The sequence below is a fragment of the Rhinatrema bivittatum genome, chromosome 5 (assembly GCF_901001135.1).
Source record: "Rhinatrema bivittatum chromosome 5, aRhiBiv1.1, whole genome shotgun sequence".
Classification (NCBI taxonomy): Eukaryota; Metazoa; Chordata; class Amphibia; order Gymnophiona; family Rhinatrematidae; genus Rhinatrema; species Rhinatrema bivittatum.
Genome location: NC_042619.1, coordinates 284,247,670 through 284,265,243, shown reverse-complemented (window position 1 = coordinate 284,265,243; position 17,574 = coordinate 284,247,670). Strand labels below are relative to the sequence as shown.

At 48.5% G+C, this 17,574-nt stretch overlaps 1 protein-coding gene across 1 annotated transcript in view; it reads right to left on the bottom strand.

Annotated features, from left to right (window-relative positions):
• The window catches only part of LOC115092773 (disintegrin and metalloproteinase domain-containing protein 9-like), an 868,617-nt gene that overhangs the window by 350,329 nt on the left and 500,714 nt on the right, over positions 1 to 17,574 (bottom strand). The gene's annotated exons all lie outside the window — the stretch shown is intronic.

The window sequence follows — 17,574 nt, the reverse complement described above, 5'->3', positions numbered from 1 at the left end:
ATGTCTGAGTCAGATATCTTCGACCACCTTGTCCTCTGTCAGGCCTGTTGCTTCTCACCGTTTCCCAGTGGCAGTCTGAAAGGGCTTGGAATGGTCGTAGGACCATTCAGAGACCACCATTGCATTAGTGGTCTCACGGAAGCGTGCAGGTTTGGTAGAGGGTCAGGGTCTCCAGATTCCTCCAGTCTGCCCAGAAGGGACATCTCATTGCAATGGAGAGGACCCCCTAGCACTCTCTCCATCATGACAGCTATATGGCACTCAGTGCAAAAGACTGGAAAGCCTCCCTCTCACTGCTGGACTACTTCCTGCATCATAATTTTGTTGATTCATTATCGATTTAAAATTTCTAAGGAGGCAAGGATGTAAAGCTAACCTAAATTACTTTTTTTTTTTTTATATATTTTTATTTCTGAAGTTTTACAAAACAGGTGTAAACAACCACATAATAATGAGTCACTAATATGGAACCATAATCAGAAACCCCATAAGGGGGCACAAAAGGTATTGGCAGAACATATCAAGCCGTATTACAGATGACAGATCATAAACTATAGAAGAAACCGTCCTGTCCACACACCACCTTTCACCTCCCCCATCCCCCTCCCCTTCCCCCCACCCATATAAGTGCTGATTAGAGGGATTAATGGTAGTATAGGAATTAAAAGAATTATAGGATTTGAAGGCATAGTTCTTCTATAGAGGCATGGGAGCAGCACTGTTCCAACAAGTGGATACTATAGACCTCACTCTCTGCGGTCAAGGAGGTCCGGAGCCTATACTGTTCAGTCTAGAATTTTGCTGCGTGCTCGAGGATTGAGGGAAAGAAGATATGGTTTCCAAATTTTGAAGAAGAGGTCATATCTCTTGGGCGAGGACACAGTTTTAGCTGAAAAATTTTCATAGATCACTAGTTTATGTAGCTGCAACCTCCATTGCAACACTGTGGGAGGGTCCTTACCCTCCACTATGATGAGATTAATCTATGGATTTATTTTATGTGTGTCTGGCAATGACCCTCAAAACACTACAATTAATCTATCTATATCTTCCTATTTACCCAACTTATTAATTCTTGTTTGAATTAGTTTCCTTATGTAAAAAATCTGCAACAAAATTACTCCTACCAAAACATTATTACCATGTAAAAGTTAAAACATGCAAAACCAAATAAAAACAGATAAGGTCTCACAAGAAGATAAGGTATAGCAAGGTAAATGGGTAGAGTATAGTAAGGAAGTTTAAGGTGCATGTTTAACGGCTCGTGCTTCCAGTTCTCTTCTGCTGCAAGTGGTGCGGGGCCTCTGGAAGCCTGGATTGCTCACTGTGACCTCTGGAGTCCTCTCCCAGGGACTGTTGGATTGATATGCAGATGAGCCTTCCAGTCCTCTTCTGCTGCAAGTGGCATGGGGCCTCTTGAAACTGGGGCTGTGGAGTTTGGGGCTTCTAGAAGCTGGGACTGTGGAGTTCAAAGCCTGGATCACTAGCTCTGACCTCTGGAGTCCTCTCCCATGGTCTGCTGGATAGAATATGCAGATGATCCTTCCAATTCTCTTCTGTTGCAAAAGATGCAGGGCCTCTGGAAGCTGGGGCTATGGAGTTCAAAGCCTGGATCACTCTCTGACTTCTGGAGTCATTTCCCGGGGTCTAAAAGAGGTTAGGGCTTTCAGTTTGGAGAAGAGATGGCTGAGGGGGGGGGGGGGGGATATGATAGAGGTCTATAAAATCATAAGTGTAATAGAATGGGTAAATGGGAATTTACCCATTCTAAACAAGTCCATTGAACTTGGCAGTATCCCCAAAAACCTTAAGCATGCTATTGTGAAACCCATACTTAAGAAGCCCTCCCTTGACCCCTCTGATCTCACCAATTTCTGACCTATTTCCAACCTTCCAATTATCACAAAAGTCCTTGAGAAAGCTATAAACAAACAGCTATCGGACTACCTGGATGAAAACAACATCCTTGCCCCCTCACAGTTTGGCTTTCGCAAACACCATAGCACAGAGACCTTACTCATTTCACTCTCTGACCAAATATTGAAAGGTCTTGACAAAGGTCTCTCACACATCCTCATTCTCCTAGACATATCCGCTGCATTCGACACCATTAAGCATCAAATCCTATTAGAACGTCTTAGCAGCATTGGTATCTCAGGCCTGGCTCTACAATGGTTCCACTCATACCTAGCTGAAAGACAATTCAGCGTACAAATGGGAAACTCCACCTCCAAGCCCCACAACCTCGCTCAAGGAGTACCACAAGGTTCATCTCTATCTTCCACTCTTTTCAATATATATCTCCTCCCCCTCTGCCATCTCCTTGCCAAACTTGACCTCCCGCACTTCATATACGCCGATGATGTGCAGATACTTATTCCGATTAAAGACTCAATACACAAAGCCATTGAAACCTGGAAATCCGCCCTCTCTGAAATTAGCAGCCTCTTATCCAACAACTTTCTCGCCCTCAACGCTACTAAAACAGAACTTATCCTAATATCACCCCCCAACATATCTCCCACCCTACTTATGACCCCCACACTCACACACAACAATGACCCTGCCACTGACCTCACCTTCCCCACCCATGTACGAAGCCTCGGCGTACTCATTGACTGTCATCTTAACTACAAGAAATTCATCAATAACACCCTCAAAGACTGCTTCTATAAACTGCACACCCTAAAAAGACTCAAACCACTCTTACATCTCAGCGACTTCCGCACCATATTACAAGCCCTCATATTATCAAAAATAGATTATTGCAACTCCTTATTACTAGGTTTGCCTAAAAACACCATCCAGCCCTTACAACTCCTCCAAAATGCAGCTGCCAGGATCCTTACCAACACCCACAAAAATGATCACATAACCCCTGTACTCAAACATCTACATTGGTTACCTGTCGCATCTAGAATTACCTTTAAAGCCCTCACCCTAATACACAAATCCCTTCACAACAAGAACATGCACTGGTTCAAAGAACATTTCTCCTTTCACAACAGTAATAGACCCACCAGAAAACAATATCTAGCCACACTACACACCCCCTCACCTAAGCTTACTAAACTCCGCACCACAAACGAAAGAGCCCTCTCCCTAGCAGGTCCGTTGCTCTGGAATAAACTACCCACTTCCCTCCGCCAAGAAACCTGCCCAAAAATATTCAGGCAAAACCTGAAGACCTGGTTCTTCAGACACTCATACACTTAACACTCACACAATTACCAGCACCCCCCTTACCAACCTCTAACCTCCCCCCTCCTCTCTCCCCCCCTTTCCACCCCACCTCCCAACCACCCCCTTTCCACTTTACTTAGCAATTAGCCATCTAAAGCTAATTTATCAGGACAGCAGAGTGTAAATAAGAACATTTTATTCACAAACGTGTATATATCCCTTGACAACAAATGTAAATACAAATATATACCTCCTACAAATGTTGATGTCCATCCCATTTATCAGAATCTCCCTGCCCCCCTTTTTTTTAGATAACCCCAATCATGTATCCCACCTAGTTAATTATTACTTGTATAATCCACCCTATTATTTATATGTTATTGTTATTATTATTATTATTATAATTACTGTTCCTCTTATAATCATGTGATAATTGTAAAGCCTGTTGCTAAGTTCTGTTCTCTGTAAACCGACGAGATGTTCCCAACGTTCGTCGGTAGATAAAAGATATTAAATAAATAAAATAAATAATTGGTTATTCATTCTTTGAAAAAATACAAAAACTAGTGGACACTCCATGAAGTTCTCAAGACGGCAGGGGAAGTCAGCGAAGGCCTGCGCGGTCGGCGCTAAAGCCCGTTGGGGTAAGGCCTATAAATTTCGCACTTACCCCCCGCGGGCCCTACCACCGACCATGAGGTTAGGTCTCCCAGCCCGCCGGTCTCCAGGGCCCTCCTCCACCGTGTCGATCACCGAGCCAGCTTCCAGCATCCAGCCAATCGATCACTGAGCCGATGTCATCCAGGGGCGTCCCCGCCGAATTTAAAAGTCCTGCTCCTACCGGCGTCGCGCGACGCCCGGCGCGCGACGAAGGAGCGCGACAAAGGGGCCTGCCCCTTTGTGCGCCCCTTCGTGCAGCCCCTGAGCAGCCCTTCCCTTTCCAACTCCACACGCCCGCGGCTCAACCAACCCTCTTCAACAAACTCATTGGAAAGCGAGCCCTGGATACGACAACCGCCCAGGACCCTTCGCCATTCGCTAAGTCTCATTCCCGCGCTCACAACAAGACCAGATTAACCAAATATGCTAACCCAACATATTCCTATCAGATACCACCGTCACCTCCGCAACATGCTTCCAGCCCAAACTCCACCAGCAAGAATTCCCAGATCTCTCATCCCAATCCTGATCACTCCTTTGACTCAGCTCTTAGGTCTAACTCTTCTCACAGTGACCCTATTTAATGCGCAATCTCTGACAAAAAAGACTCATATCCTCAACGACTATCTCTTAGACTGTAACCCTGACGTCTGTGCCATCACAGAAACCTGGCTAAAAAATTCGGACATAGCGCTAATCAATCAACTACCTACTCACAAATACAACTTTTTATCTTCACAGACACAAAAAACGAGGGGGCGGCCTGTTACTAGCCACCAAGAAAGAACTCAGACTAACATCGCAGACAATCAAGTCAGAATCCAAAATAGAATTAGGATTATTCAAATCGAATCATCTGCAAGTTTTACTAGTTTATGCCCCCCCAGGAGTATTAGAAGCAGACGCCTCCCCCCTTATAGAATCCATCATTAAACACTTCAATACAGACTCTCCTACCATAATCTTGGGTGACTTTAACATACACTTTGAAGCCGCTCCCCATTCACCCAATTGTGAAGTCCTCCTCACTGCCCTCAATGCAATGGGATTCACCCAGATCGTCAACAAACCTACACATGAAGCAGGGCACACCTTGGACCTTACCGTGTTTCCCCGAAAATAAGACATCCCCCAAAAATAAGACCTAGTAGAGATTTTCCTGAAATCTTAAATATAAGACCTCCCCCGAAAGTAAGCCATCCCTTGTAAACAGGGGCGGATTGACCTATCGGGGGATCGGGCTTCCCCCGGTGGGCCGGTCAATCCTGTGACGTCATTTTTTAATAACGTTTCCAAAGTATTAGGGGCAGACGCGAGCAGTGGTATCCCGAGGGGAGCCAATGCCCCCGGGTGCAATGAGGCTCATGCGGCCGCTGAGCCTCCTTGCCCGAAGAAAAAGATCGCGTTCAAACGCGCTGATGCTCTTTCTCCTTCCTGCCTGTGCGGCCCCAGAAGTAAACGTTGCCGGAGCCGCGTGGGCAGGAAGGAGAAAGAGCATCAGTGCGTGCGGAAGAGGAGCCGCCGCGGGCTGCTGCGAATCCCAAGTCGCAGCGGCCCAAGAAGAGGAAGAGGCCTGGTAGCAGGGCTGAGGAAGAAGCCCGAGAAGTTCAGGGCCGCTGCAGAGCCCATCCTGTGGCGACCCGCGAAGAGGAGGCCCAGAGGTGAGAGAGAGGCTGAGGGTCTGTAGAGGGTGTGTGTGTGCGTGCGTGTATGAGATGAGTTGAGAGATTGTGTGTGGGAGTGAGGATCTGAATGTTTGCAGAGGCAGCATGTGAGAGCCTCTGTGTGAGTGAGAGAGACAGCATGTGACGGTGAGAGCCTATGCTTGAGCAAGACAGCATGTGGGAGTGAGAGAGAGCCTGTGTGTGTGAGAGTCAGACAGCATGTGCCAGTGAGAGACTGTGTGTATGAATGATTGTATAAGAGACAGCATGTGACAGTGAGAGCCTGTGTATGTGAGAGAGAGAGAAATGCATGTGAGAATGAGAACCTGACTGTGTTTGAGGGAAGAAGATGGAGAGAAAAGAAATACGGAAGAAAAAAGGACAATATAAAAGGAATTGGCAAAAAAGTAAGAAAGGGAAGGTGGAAAAAAAAAAAGACTGTGACCAACCGATTAGAAAACTAACATCAGCCAGCAAAGGTAAAAAAAAAAAATTACTTTTAGTGATTGGCACATGTAATCTTTGGGAATGTGCAAGAATAGCATTTTCTCTATGCGGATCTCACAATGTACGAGATCAGCATGGAGAAAGTGGAAGCCCACGGGGCCTGCACAGAGGAGGCAGCAGAATGGGCTTCAGTGTCAGTAGCAGCAATCGGCGCCTCCCCAATAGCCATGTGGCAGCAGTGACAGTGGCAGCAAGATTACTGACATCTGGGGATGGTGGCAGTACCAGTCAGGGGACCCCTTCCAAGCAGTGTGCAGAGGTTCAAAAGCAGCAGAGTCAGCCCAAGCTGACTACCATGAATGCTGCACACTCTTACCTCTCTCTGACAGCACACTGGTGAGGCATGGCTGACGCAGGGGCAGCCAGCAGCTCTACGGTATTAGACATCCCCTGAAAATAAGGCCTAGTGCATCTTTGGTAGCAAAAATTAATATAAGACACTGTCTTATTTTGGGGGAAACAGGGTATCTTCATCAACTCTAATTTCTCCAGCACCATGGAACCTGCTTGTACCCCTATCCCCTGGTCAGACCACTTTCTGATAACAACCACTCTCTCCACAAAAAAACAGACACCCACCCCCCAACACCTCTCCTCCATTCATTTCAGGAAACCATGTGCTTCCGACACTCTCAGCGAGCAGCTCACCAAAGAACTCACAAACCTAGATCTATCCAACCCCAACACAGCTGTGCTCTCCTGGCACAAGATCACGGAAGCAGTAGCAAACAAGCTCTGCCCATCAATCTCGAAACTAATTAACCCTTCAAAAAAAGGAAATCAACCCTGGTTCTCCAGTGAACTCAAACAGATAAAACAAGAACTACGTCACAAGGAAAACAAATGGCGTAAAGCCCCTTCCCCTTCTACGCTTTCATCAAACAGAGGAACCTTACATCTTTACAGGACATCAATTTTAAAATCAAAAAGAGTTTATTACGCCAATAAAATCCATGATCTCCAATATGACGCAAAGGCTCTCTTTTCATATGTGTCTCAAATCACAAAGTCACTACCACCACCGATCCCAGCCGAACAAGCTCAATCCAAGGCAAATGAGCTAGCCTTATTCTTTCAGCAGAAGATTTCAAACACGCTCGCACTCCTTCCAACCAATACCAACCCCATCGTTTCATTAGCCAATACCCACATGCCTAAGGCAGCCAAATTCGACAACTTCAAATTAACCTCCTATAAAGAGATCGAATCCATTCTCAAGAAGCAGAAACCATCCAGCCACCCTACAGACTACATACCTACCAAGCTACTACTACTCATACCAAACACAATCTCCGGACCCCTGTCCAACATCATAAACTGCTGCTTAACCCAAGGACTGTACCCAAACAGTCTAAAAAACGCTTCCCTTAAACCCCTCCTTAAGAAACACAACTTAGACCCTAGCGAACTAATTTTCGCCCCATCTCGAATCTTCCATTCTTAGCCAAACTTACAGAAAAGTTGGTTAATACCCAGCTCACAGAATATTTAGAAGATCACAGTATACTCTATCCTTCACAGTATGGCTTCCGCAAATCACGCAACACAGAAACCCTGCTCATCTCACTAACAGTGTTACGATCCCGGTCACTGGCTTAGTGACCGGGCCCTTACCTGCTCCCCGAGCGCCGCGAAACACCGGATCCTGGGCCTCCCGAGCCGCGTGGCAGCGGCATCTCCACGAGGGAGACGTCGCCGAAGACTCCTCCCCTCTGCAGGGGAACGCGCGCGTGCGAGGGCCGACTTTTTGAGGCGTCAGCACCCGGATGTGCTGACCCGCCCCCGACTGACGTCAGACGCCGGCGGGGGATTTAAACAAGCTCCTGCGCTCTCTACTTTGCCTTGCAACGTGGTCACTCACCCGAGTTTCTAGTTGCCGTTCCTGCCTGCCTGGTTCCTGTCTTCTGCCTGTTCGTTTCTGGATTTTGCCTGCCTGCCTGCCTGCTTGACGTCTGACTCCTGCCTGCCTGCTTGGTTCCTTGGATTCCGCCTGCCTGCTTGACTTCCGACTTCTGCCTGCCTGTCTGACCTCCGTTCTCTGCCAGCCGCCTGCCTCGACTCTGGTCCGTGACTCCACTTCTGCCTGCCTGCCGCCAGCCTCGACTCTGGTCCGTGACTCCACTTCTGCCTGCCTGCCGCCAGCCTTGATTCCGGTTCGTGTCTTCACTTCTGGGGTTCTTCAGATCCTTCTCCTAAGTCCCAGCGGTCCGGGTCCCTACGGGCTCCTCCTGGGGGGACCTTGGGCTTCCAGGGCAAAGACTCCTAAGTCCTAGCGACCCGGGCTCCCACAGCTCCTCTGGGAGGGTCACGGGTTTCCAGGTGAAGTTTGCGTCCTTCCAATGGGTGTTCTGCCTCCCGACCATCCTCCTGCGTCGGTCGGCCCAAGGATCCACTTCCGGATTTCAGCAGTCACAACAGTTTGCAAGGCCATGGATCCAGCAGACCTCGCTGGTCTCCAGGCCATTCCGGGGCTCGCCCAACGGCTGGTACAACAGCAACAGGTTCTTGACTCCCTAGTAGCCACAGTGGAACGCATGGCTACTCGCATGGATGCGGAACCCCCTGCACCGGCACCTGTACCGGCGCCCGCTCCGGTCGTCACGCTCTAGACGCCTATGCAACTTCCTGCTCCATCACGTTACGCTGGGGATCCCAAGGCGTGTCGAAGATTTCTAAACCAGTGCTTCGTACGGTTTGCCTTATTACCCAACCAGTTTCCCACTGACTCTGTCAAGGTGGCATACATCTTTTCCCTTTTGGACGGCAAAACCCTGAATTGGGCCTCACCTATGTGGGAGAAAAATGACGTCACTCTCACTAATCTGGATAACTTTGTAGCCAGTTTCAAAGCAGCTTTCGATGAGCCTGCTCGTCAGACCTCGGCAATTTCTGAATTGCTGCAACTCCGGCAGGGAGCACGCACTTTGGCTGAGTATGCCCTAGACTTCCGCACGCTTGCGCTGGAGGTGGGGTGGCGTGACGACGCCCTTCGTGGTATATTCCTGGAGGGTCTTGCGGGTCGGATTACAGATGAACTGGCTGCCAGGGACCTCCCAGAAGACCTCAATGCGCTCATTGAACTCGCAGGGCGCGTGGATCGCCGCCTTCAACAGAGGGCAAAGGAGGTATGCCCCCCACGACGTATGACGTCCCTGACTCCCGTCTTCTCGAGGCCGCTCATGCCGAGCCCTCGGACCACCGGGGCTTCCTCCGAGCCTTCCGCCGAGGAACCCATGCAGCTGGGATGAACGTCCTTGACCGAAGAGGAGAAACGCCGCCGCCGTACTCTTGGACTTTGTCTTTATTGCGGCGGAAAGGGACACTTCCTTTCACAATGTAAGGTACGGGCGGAAAATGCTCACACCTAGGAGTAATGGAGGAGTGCCTCCTGGGCTGTCTTAATGCTGCTCCTCAATGTACAGTACCTATAACCCTGTGGTTCCCGGGGGGTTTCTTTGAGACGCGGGCTCTCATCGACTCCAGAGCTGGAGGAAACTTTATCACCCGCGAACTCGTCCAGCAACTCCAGTTAGCCACACGACCCCGTGAACCACCTCTGTGGGTTACCTCCATTCAAGGTACCCCTTTGCCTGGAAGCATTTCCGTGTCCATGAATTCACTCACGCTTCAGACCGGGCTATTGCACAAGGAGACGATTTCATTCCTGGTCTTGGAGAGGTCGGTACACCCGGTAGTCCTCGGGCTGCCCTGGCTTCAGCAACACTCTCCGGTGATCCGCTGGGACGACCTACAGATTACCCAGTGGAGTTCTAGTTGTTTCCGTTCCTGCAACAAAACCTCGGTGGTTCCACCCATTCTTTTGGCACACGTTGGGGCCTTAATCCCAGCTCCCTATGCAGATTTCGCCGACGTCTTTTCTAAAGAGAAGGCGGAACTGCTACCTCAACATCACCCCTTTGACTGTGCCATTGAACTACTTCCTGGTACAGTTCTGCCACGGGGCAGAGTATACCCTCTATCCCAGCCAGAGACTAAAGCTATGTCTGACTACATCAGAGAAAACCTCGCCAAAGGATTCATCCGTCCGTCTAAGTCGCCTGCTGGGGCAGGATTCTTTTTTGTAGCTAAAAAAGATGGATCATTAAGGCCCTGCATCGATTACCGGGGCCTGAATACCATTACCAAGAAGAACCGTTATCCGCTGCCATTGATTCCGGAATTACTGGATAAACTCCAAGGGGCTCGAGTATTTACGAAGCTGGACCTAAGAGGGGCCTATAACCTGGTCCGTATCCGTCCCGGGGACGAATGGAAGACCGCTTTCAATACCCGGGACGGACTCTATGAGTACCTGGTCATGCCGTTCGGTTTATGTAATGCCCCTGCTGTGTTCCAGCATCTCATGAATGAGATTCTCAGAGAACTGTTGTACTCATGTGTCATAGTATATCTGGATGATGTCCTTATTTTCTCTCGAGACCTTAACTCTCATCGACTCCAGGTCCGACAAGTACTCCAGATTCTCCGGGACCAGCATCTTTATGCGAAACTTGAAAAATGCTTTTTTGAGCAGGACTCTTTGCCTTTCCTGGGTCACATTATCTCCGCCACGGGAATTTGCATGGATCCCGAGAAAGTGTCCGCAATCAAGAAGTGGCCTCAACCTTTTGGTTTAAAAGCATTACAACGCTTTCTGGGGTTCACAAACTTTTACAGGCACTTCATACCTGGATATTCGCAGCTGGTGGCGCCTCTGACCGCTCTAACAAAGAAAGGGGCGGATACTCGACACTGGACCCCCGAAGCATGTAAAGCGTTTTGTGACTTGAAAGAGGCTTTTTTGTTGGAGACCTGCTTGCGCCACCCTGATCTCCTGCGCCCTTTCATCGTGGAAGTAGACGCTTCCAGTGTGGCCGTAGGAGCTGTACTTTCTCAGTACTCCAGCACGGGGAGATTACTACCATGCTCCTACTTCTCCAAGAAATTTACTCCTGCCGAAAGCAACTACGGAATAGGCGACAAGGAACTTTTAGCCATCAAGCTGGCTTTCGAAGAATGGAGGCAGTGGCTTGAGGGAGCCCAACATCAGGTCACTGTTTATACTGATCATAAAAATTTGGAGTTTCTCTCGCAGGCCCAACGCCTTAACCCCAGGCAAGCTCGATGGTCGCTATTCTTTAGCCGATTTGATTTTATTCTCAAATACCGGCCAGCCTCGAAGAATGTACGGGCCGATGCCTTATCTCGGAACACCATCTTTGAGGAGAAGGATGATCCCCCTCAGTATATCATCAATCCGGCCAAAATCTTTCTAGCCAGTACTAGTGTATCCACTCAGGGAAGAGTGGTAGTTCCTCGACGAGACCGTAGGAAAGTCCTGGAGTGGGCCCATGACTCCCTCACGGGGGGCCACGCTGGCCGGGAAAGAACATTAACTCTCTTGAATCGATATTACTCGTGGCCCCGGGTACGACAAGATGTGCAAGAGTATGTTGCGTCTTGCCCAGTATGTGCCAGACAGAAACCTATCGGTGGACGACCCTGGGGACTTCTACAACCCTTACCGATTCCCACTGAGCCCTGGACCCACATCGCCACGGACTTTGTGGTGGACTTGCCCCCATCAGAAGGTAACACGGTAATCTGGGTCACCGTGGACCGGTTTTCTAAAATGGTTCGCTTGATACCTCTGCCCAAGCTTCCATCGGCACCGGAACTGGCACTTCTGTTTACACAGCATATCTTTCGGGCCCATGGCCTTCCGCAAAGTATTGTCTCCGATCGAGGTCCCCAATTTACAGCCCGCTACTGGCGCGCCCTTTGCAAGAAGTTTGGAGTACAATTGAACTTATCCACCGCATTCCACCCCCAGAGCAATGGGCAGACAGAACGGATGAATCGTTCACTCAAAACATTTCTTCGCAGCTTCATTTCTGAGAAAAAAGACAATTGGGTCTCCCTTCTGCCCTGGGCAGAATTCGCCTACAATAATCATACGCATTCAGTTACGGGTCAGTCTCCGTTCCAGACAGTATTCGGGCGCCACCTCAGATCACCTGTTCCAGTTCCTGTGGATGTTCCCTCGCCGGCGGCCCAGATGGCGGCCACTCAGCTTCATCGGCTCTGGAGAATCCTTTAGCATCGACTCACTACAGCAGCAGAAAGAGCTCAAAGAGGGGCGAACCGTCACAGACGCTCTGCACCAGAACTGTTGCCCGGCACCAAGGTTTGGCTAAGTACCAAGCATCTTCACTTCCCGGGTTGTTCTCGCAAGTTGGCTCCCAGATTCTGTGGTCCTTTTCCGGTGGCTGAACGAATAGGCCTGGTCTCCTATAGGCTCTGCCTGCCCTCATCCTTACGCATCCACAACGTGTTTCATGTATCACTGTTGAAACCTGTGGTGTTCTCTCGTTTCCATCGGCCTACTCCTGATGCAATCTCAGCCTCTTCTTCTGAGGAACCTGTTTATCAGGTACAGGAGATACGGGACGTGCGCTTTCACAATCGCCGATGGGAGTATTTACTGGCATGGGAAGACTGCGGTCCTGAAGAGGACTCCTGGGAACCTGCACAAAACATTTTGGACAAGTCCCTGCTGACTCAGTATCATCTGGACAATCCCGGGAAACCCGGTCCTCTGCGGAGGGGGCGTAAGAGGGGGGGGTACTGTTACGATCCCGGTCACTGGCTTAGTGACCGGGCCCTTACCTGCTCCCCAAGCGCCGCGAAACGCCAGATCCTGGGCCTCCCGAGCTGCGTGGCAGCGGCGTCTCCACAAGAGAGACGTCGCCGAAGACTCCTCCCCTCTGCAGGGGAACGCGCGCACGCGAGGGCCGACTTTTTGAGGCGTCAGCACCCGGATGTGCTGACCCGCCCCCGACTGACGTCAGACGCCGGCGGGGGATTTAAACAAGCTCCTGCGCTCTCTACTTTGCCTTGCAACGTGGTCACTCACCCGAGTTTCTAGTTGCCGTTCCTGCCTGCCTGGTTCCTGTCTTCTGCCTGTTCGTTTCTGGATTTTGCCTGCCTGCCTGCCTGCTTGACGTCTGACTCCTGCCTGCCTGCTTGGTTCCTTGGATTCCGCCTGCCTGCTTGACTTCCGACTTCTGCCTGCCTGTCTGACCTCCGTTCTCTGCCTGCCGCCTGCCTCGACTCTGGTCCGTGACTCCACTTCTGCCTGCCTGCCGCCAGCCTCGACTCCGGTCCGTGACTCCACTTCTGCCTGCCTGCCGCCAGCCTTGACTCCGGTCCGTGACTCCACTTCTGCCTGCCTGCCGCCAGCCTTGATTCCGGTTCGTGTCTTCACTTCTAGGGTTCTTCAGATCCTTCTCCTAAGTCCCAGCGGTCCGGGTCCCTACGGGCTCCTCCTGGGGGGCCTCGGGCTTCCAGGGTGAAGACTCCTAAGTCCTAGCGACCCGGGCTCCCACAGCTCCTCTGGGGGGGTCACAGGTTTCCAGGTGAAGTTCGCGTCCTTCCAGTGGGTGTTCTGCCTCCCGACCGTCCTCCTGCGTCGGTCGGCCCAAGGATCCACTTCCGGATTTCAGCAGTCACAACAAACAGACCATATTATTATGGGACTGGACAAAGGACACTCCTTTCTTCTAATCCTCTTAGACATCTTGGCGACGTTCGACACTGTCAACCATGCCATCCTCCTGAATCGCCTATCAGACATAGGCATTTCAGGATCAGTCTACAACTGGTTCAAGTCTTTCCTTAGTAATAGAAGCTTCAAGGTCAGGATCAATAATAAAGAATCACTACCGACAAATTCATCTCTGGGCGTACCTCAAGGATCCTCCCTGTCCCCCACCCTTTTCAATTTCTACCTCCTCCCCCTGTGCCAACTGTTAACAAGTCTCAACCTTATTTACTACATTTATGCAGATGATGTTCAGATCCTGATCCCCATAACAGAATCCATTACCAAATCACTCTCAATCTGGAACAACTGCCTACAATCTATCACTAGTCTCCTCAACAGTTTAAATTTGGTCCTCATTGCCAGTAAGACAGAACTCCTCCTCATTTCCGCCAATCAAGACAACTTCCTGTCACAGACTCACCATAACCACGTCCTCACCCATACCCAGGTTAGAGATCTTGGGGTAATACTCGATAACCGTCGTAATCTAAAGAGTATGATCAACACCATAACCAAAGACTGCTTCTACAGACTACAGGTATTAAAAAGACTCAAAACTCTCTTATATTTCCACGACTTTAGGACAGTTCTTCAATCCTTGATATTTGCAAAAATAGACTACTGCAGCACTCTTCTCACAGGACTTCCCAGCTCAACAACCAAGCCACTACAGATGATACAAAATGCCGCGGCCAGAATCCTGACCAGCACTAACCGGAGAGATCACATTACACCCATCCTCCGAAACCTACACTGGTTACCAGTCAACCACAGAGTCCTACACAAATCTTTAACTTTAATACATAAATCCATCCACAATCTCCTTTATCTTGACCTTGAAATCCCTCTCAAACTCCATACCTCCAACAGACCAATGAGAGAAATATACAAAGGAACGCTACAAGCTCCTCCAACCAAAGCCACGAGACTCATCTCATCCAGGGACAGAGCATTTTCAACAGCAGGCCCAGCCATCTGGAACAACCTCCCCGCAGAACTCAGGCTGGAACCTTGCCTGCTAACATTTAAGAAAAAACTCAAAACTTGGCTGTTCCGCCAAGCCTTCCCAGATCCCTGGGACACACATTAGGTGTTTAAGCTACTCACGATCAATGGAACCTCCCTCCTCCCCTGATTACCTGATCTGCATGGATACTTCCCTAATATGTGGACTAACACTAGATTGGAATTTGTTATGTCTCTTTAACTTAATCTAAGTTGATGCCCTCTTCGGGCCTTTTTTCTTCCAGCTATCTAAGCTTCCAAGTTCACGGTCCTCGTTAAATGTATCTTTTGTTTCCTTTATCTCAGTTATATACCCCTGTTCGATGTAAACTGATCTGATATGGTATTTAACCTTGAAGGTCGGTGTAGAAAAGTGTTAAATAAATAAATAAATAAATAAATAAATAAGTTAATAAATAGCACATTTAAAACAATTTGGAGAAACTGTTTTTACACTCAATGCACAATTAAGCTCTGGAATTCATTGCCAGAGAATGTGGTAAATGCAACCAGCATAGCTGGGTTTAAAAAAAGACTTGTACAAGTTCTTGGAGGACAAATCCATAAACAGTTATTAACCAGATAGTCTTGAGAAAAGCTACTATTTATCCCTGGGCAATAGCAGCAAAGGAGCTATCTACAGTTTGGGATCCTGTCAACTACTTGTGACTTGGATTGGCCACTGTTGAAAACAGTGCTTGAAGGGCCCTTGGTCTGATCTAGTATGGCAATTCTTATGTTCTTAGATACATGTTTAAAGGGAGCCTGCTCCTGCTTAATTTAGGGCTGTGTTCCAGTGCCAAATCAAATACGCACCATGTTGGCATTCTTTTCTCCAATCCTTGATACTCTGGTACTGCCCATTGGTGCCAAAATCTTAAAGCCAGCTCTGACTAACATGCAAATTGCAGAGAGATACCATAAAATAGAATTTAACCAAACTATTAGGCAACATAATTAAAACAGCAGAATCACAATAGTACAATTGAAATAGCAAATTTAAACAATATTTCCTTCTGGCCTAGTGCTTAACACAATGATTTAAAAACCAGGGTTCACATCTCACTTCTCCTATTGATACTCCTTTTCATCTTGGCGGAGTCATTTTATCTCCCCTTGCATCAAGTACCCATATAGGTTGTAAGCTCTTTGGGGAAGGGACATATATCTGAATTCAAATATTACTGTAAACTTCCTTGAGCATCATTATTATTAAAATTATTATTATTATTTATTTGACTTATATTCTGCTTTTTGGCATTTTGGAAAGGCAGACTAAAATTTTAAATATATTAATATGACATTTTGAAAACTAAGAGTGTTTTAAATACTTTTGTCTATACTCTAAACCAGGGGTCGGGAACCAATGGCTCGCGAGCCAGATGTGGCTCTTTTGATGGCTGCATCTAGCTCGCAGACAAATCTTTAATAAAGAAGTAAAAATCTAATAAAAACCCCCACCCTCCTGACGCCCCCCATGACCTCCAAAATTAATTTACTACAACCCCCCACCCCCCAAAACCTGCCAAAAGTCCCTGGTGGTCCAGCGGGGGTCCAGGAGCGGCCCGGGAGCGATCTCCTGGACTTGGGCTGTCGGCTGCCAGTAATCAAAATGGCGTCGACATTGATATGCAATTTTATGTATACACATCTGCACCTATCAAGTGAGATAGGATGCAGATGTGTATACATCTTACTATGTCACAGGGGCTACCGCTGCCATTGGTCGACCCCAGTGACATAGTGAGGGCAAAGGGCCATCGGCGCCATTTTGACTATGGGCAGCCGACAGCCCAAGTCCAGGAGATCGCTCCCGGACCCCCGCTGGACCACCAGGGACTTTTGGCAGGTCTTGGGGGGGTCAGGAGGGTGGGGGGTTGTAGTAAATTAATTTTGGAGGTCTTGGGGGGCGCCAGGACAGTGGGGGTTTTTGTTAGATTTTTACTTTTTTATTAAAGATTTGTCTGCGAGCCCTGGACCCCCGCTGGACCACCAGGGACTTTTGGCAGGTCTTGGGGGGGTCAGGAGGGTGGGGAATTGTAGCAAATTAATTTTGGAGGTATTGGGGGGCATCAGGAGGGTGGGGGGTTTTGTTAGATTTTTACTTTTTTATTAAAGATTTGTCTGCGAGCCCTGGACCCCCGCTGGACCACCAGGGACTTTTGGCAGGTCTTGGGGGGGTCAGGAGGGTGGGGAATTGTAGCAAATTAATTTTGGAGGTATTGGGGGGCATCAGGAGGGTGGGGGGTTTTGTTAGATTTTTACTTTTTTATTAAAGATTTGTCTGCGAGCCCTGGACCCCCGCTGGACCACCAGGGACTTTTGGCAGGTCTTGGGGGGGTCAGGAGGGTGGGGGTTGTAGTAAATTAATTTGGCAGGTCTTGGGGGGCGTCAGGAGAGTAGGGGGTTGTAGTAAATTAATTTGGTAGGTATGGCTCTCACGGAATTACATTTTAAAATATGTGGCATTCATGGCTCTCTCAGCCAAAAAGGTTCCCGACCCTTGCTCTAAACAATAAAACCCAAAAGTGAAAGAATACCTATATTCAAAACCCTATATAAATCTCACTTGATAGGATGCAGATGTGTATACATAAAATTGCATATCAATGTAAATTCATAAAAGAATGACCATCATACCAAGACTTAGGCCAGGATTTATCAAAATGCACTAAATATCTCATGCAATAGAAAAAGGGGTGTTTTATGGTAATGGGCATTTTATTGCAATTTGTGCTAATACCTGTGAAGAGCTAAGTTACTGCAAATTGTGATAACTTTGAGATAAGTGCCAGAATTGTGGTATTTCCTACATACAACCACTGGAGGGACCATGTTTAGTAGTTTTAAGGTCCTGGAGAGCCAACCTAGCTATGAGAGAGAGAGAGAGAGAGAGAGCCATAATGCCCTTACCCTAGATAGGTATTTATATCTCTATGGGAGACCCAC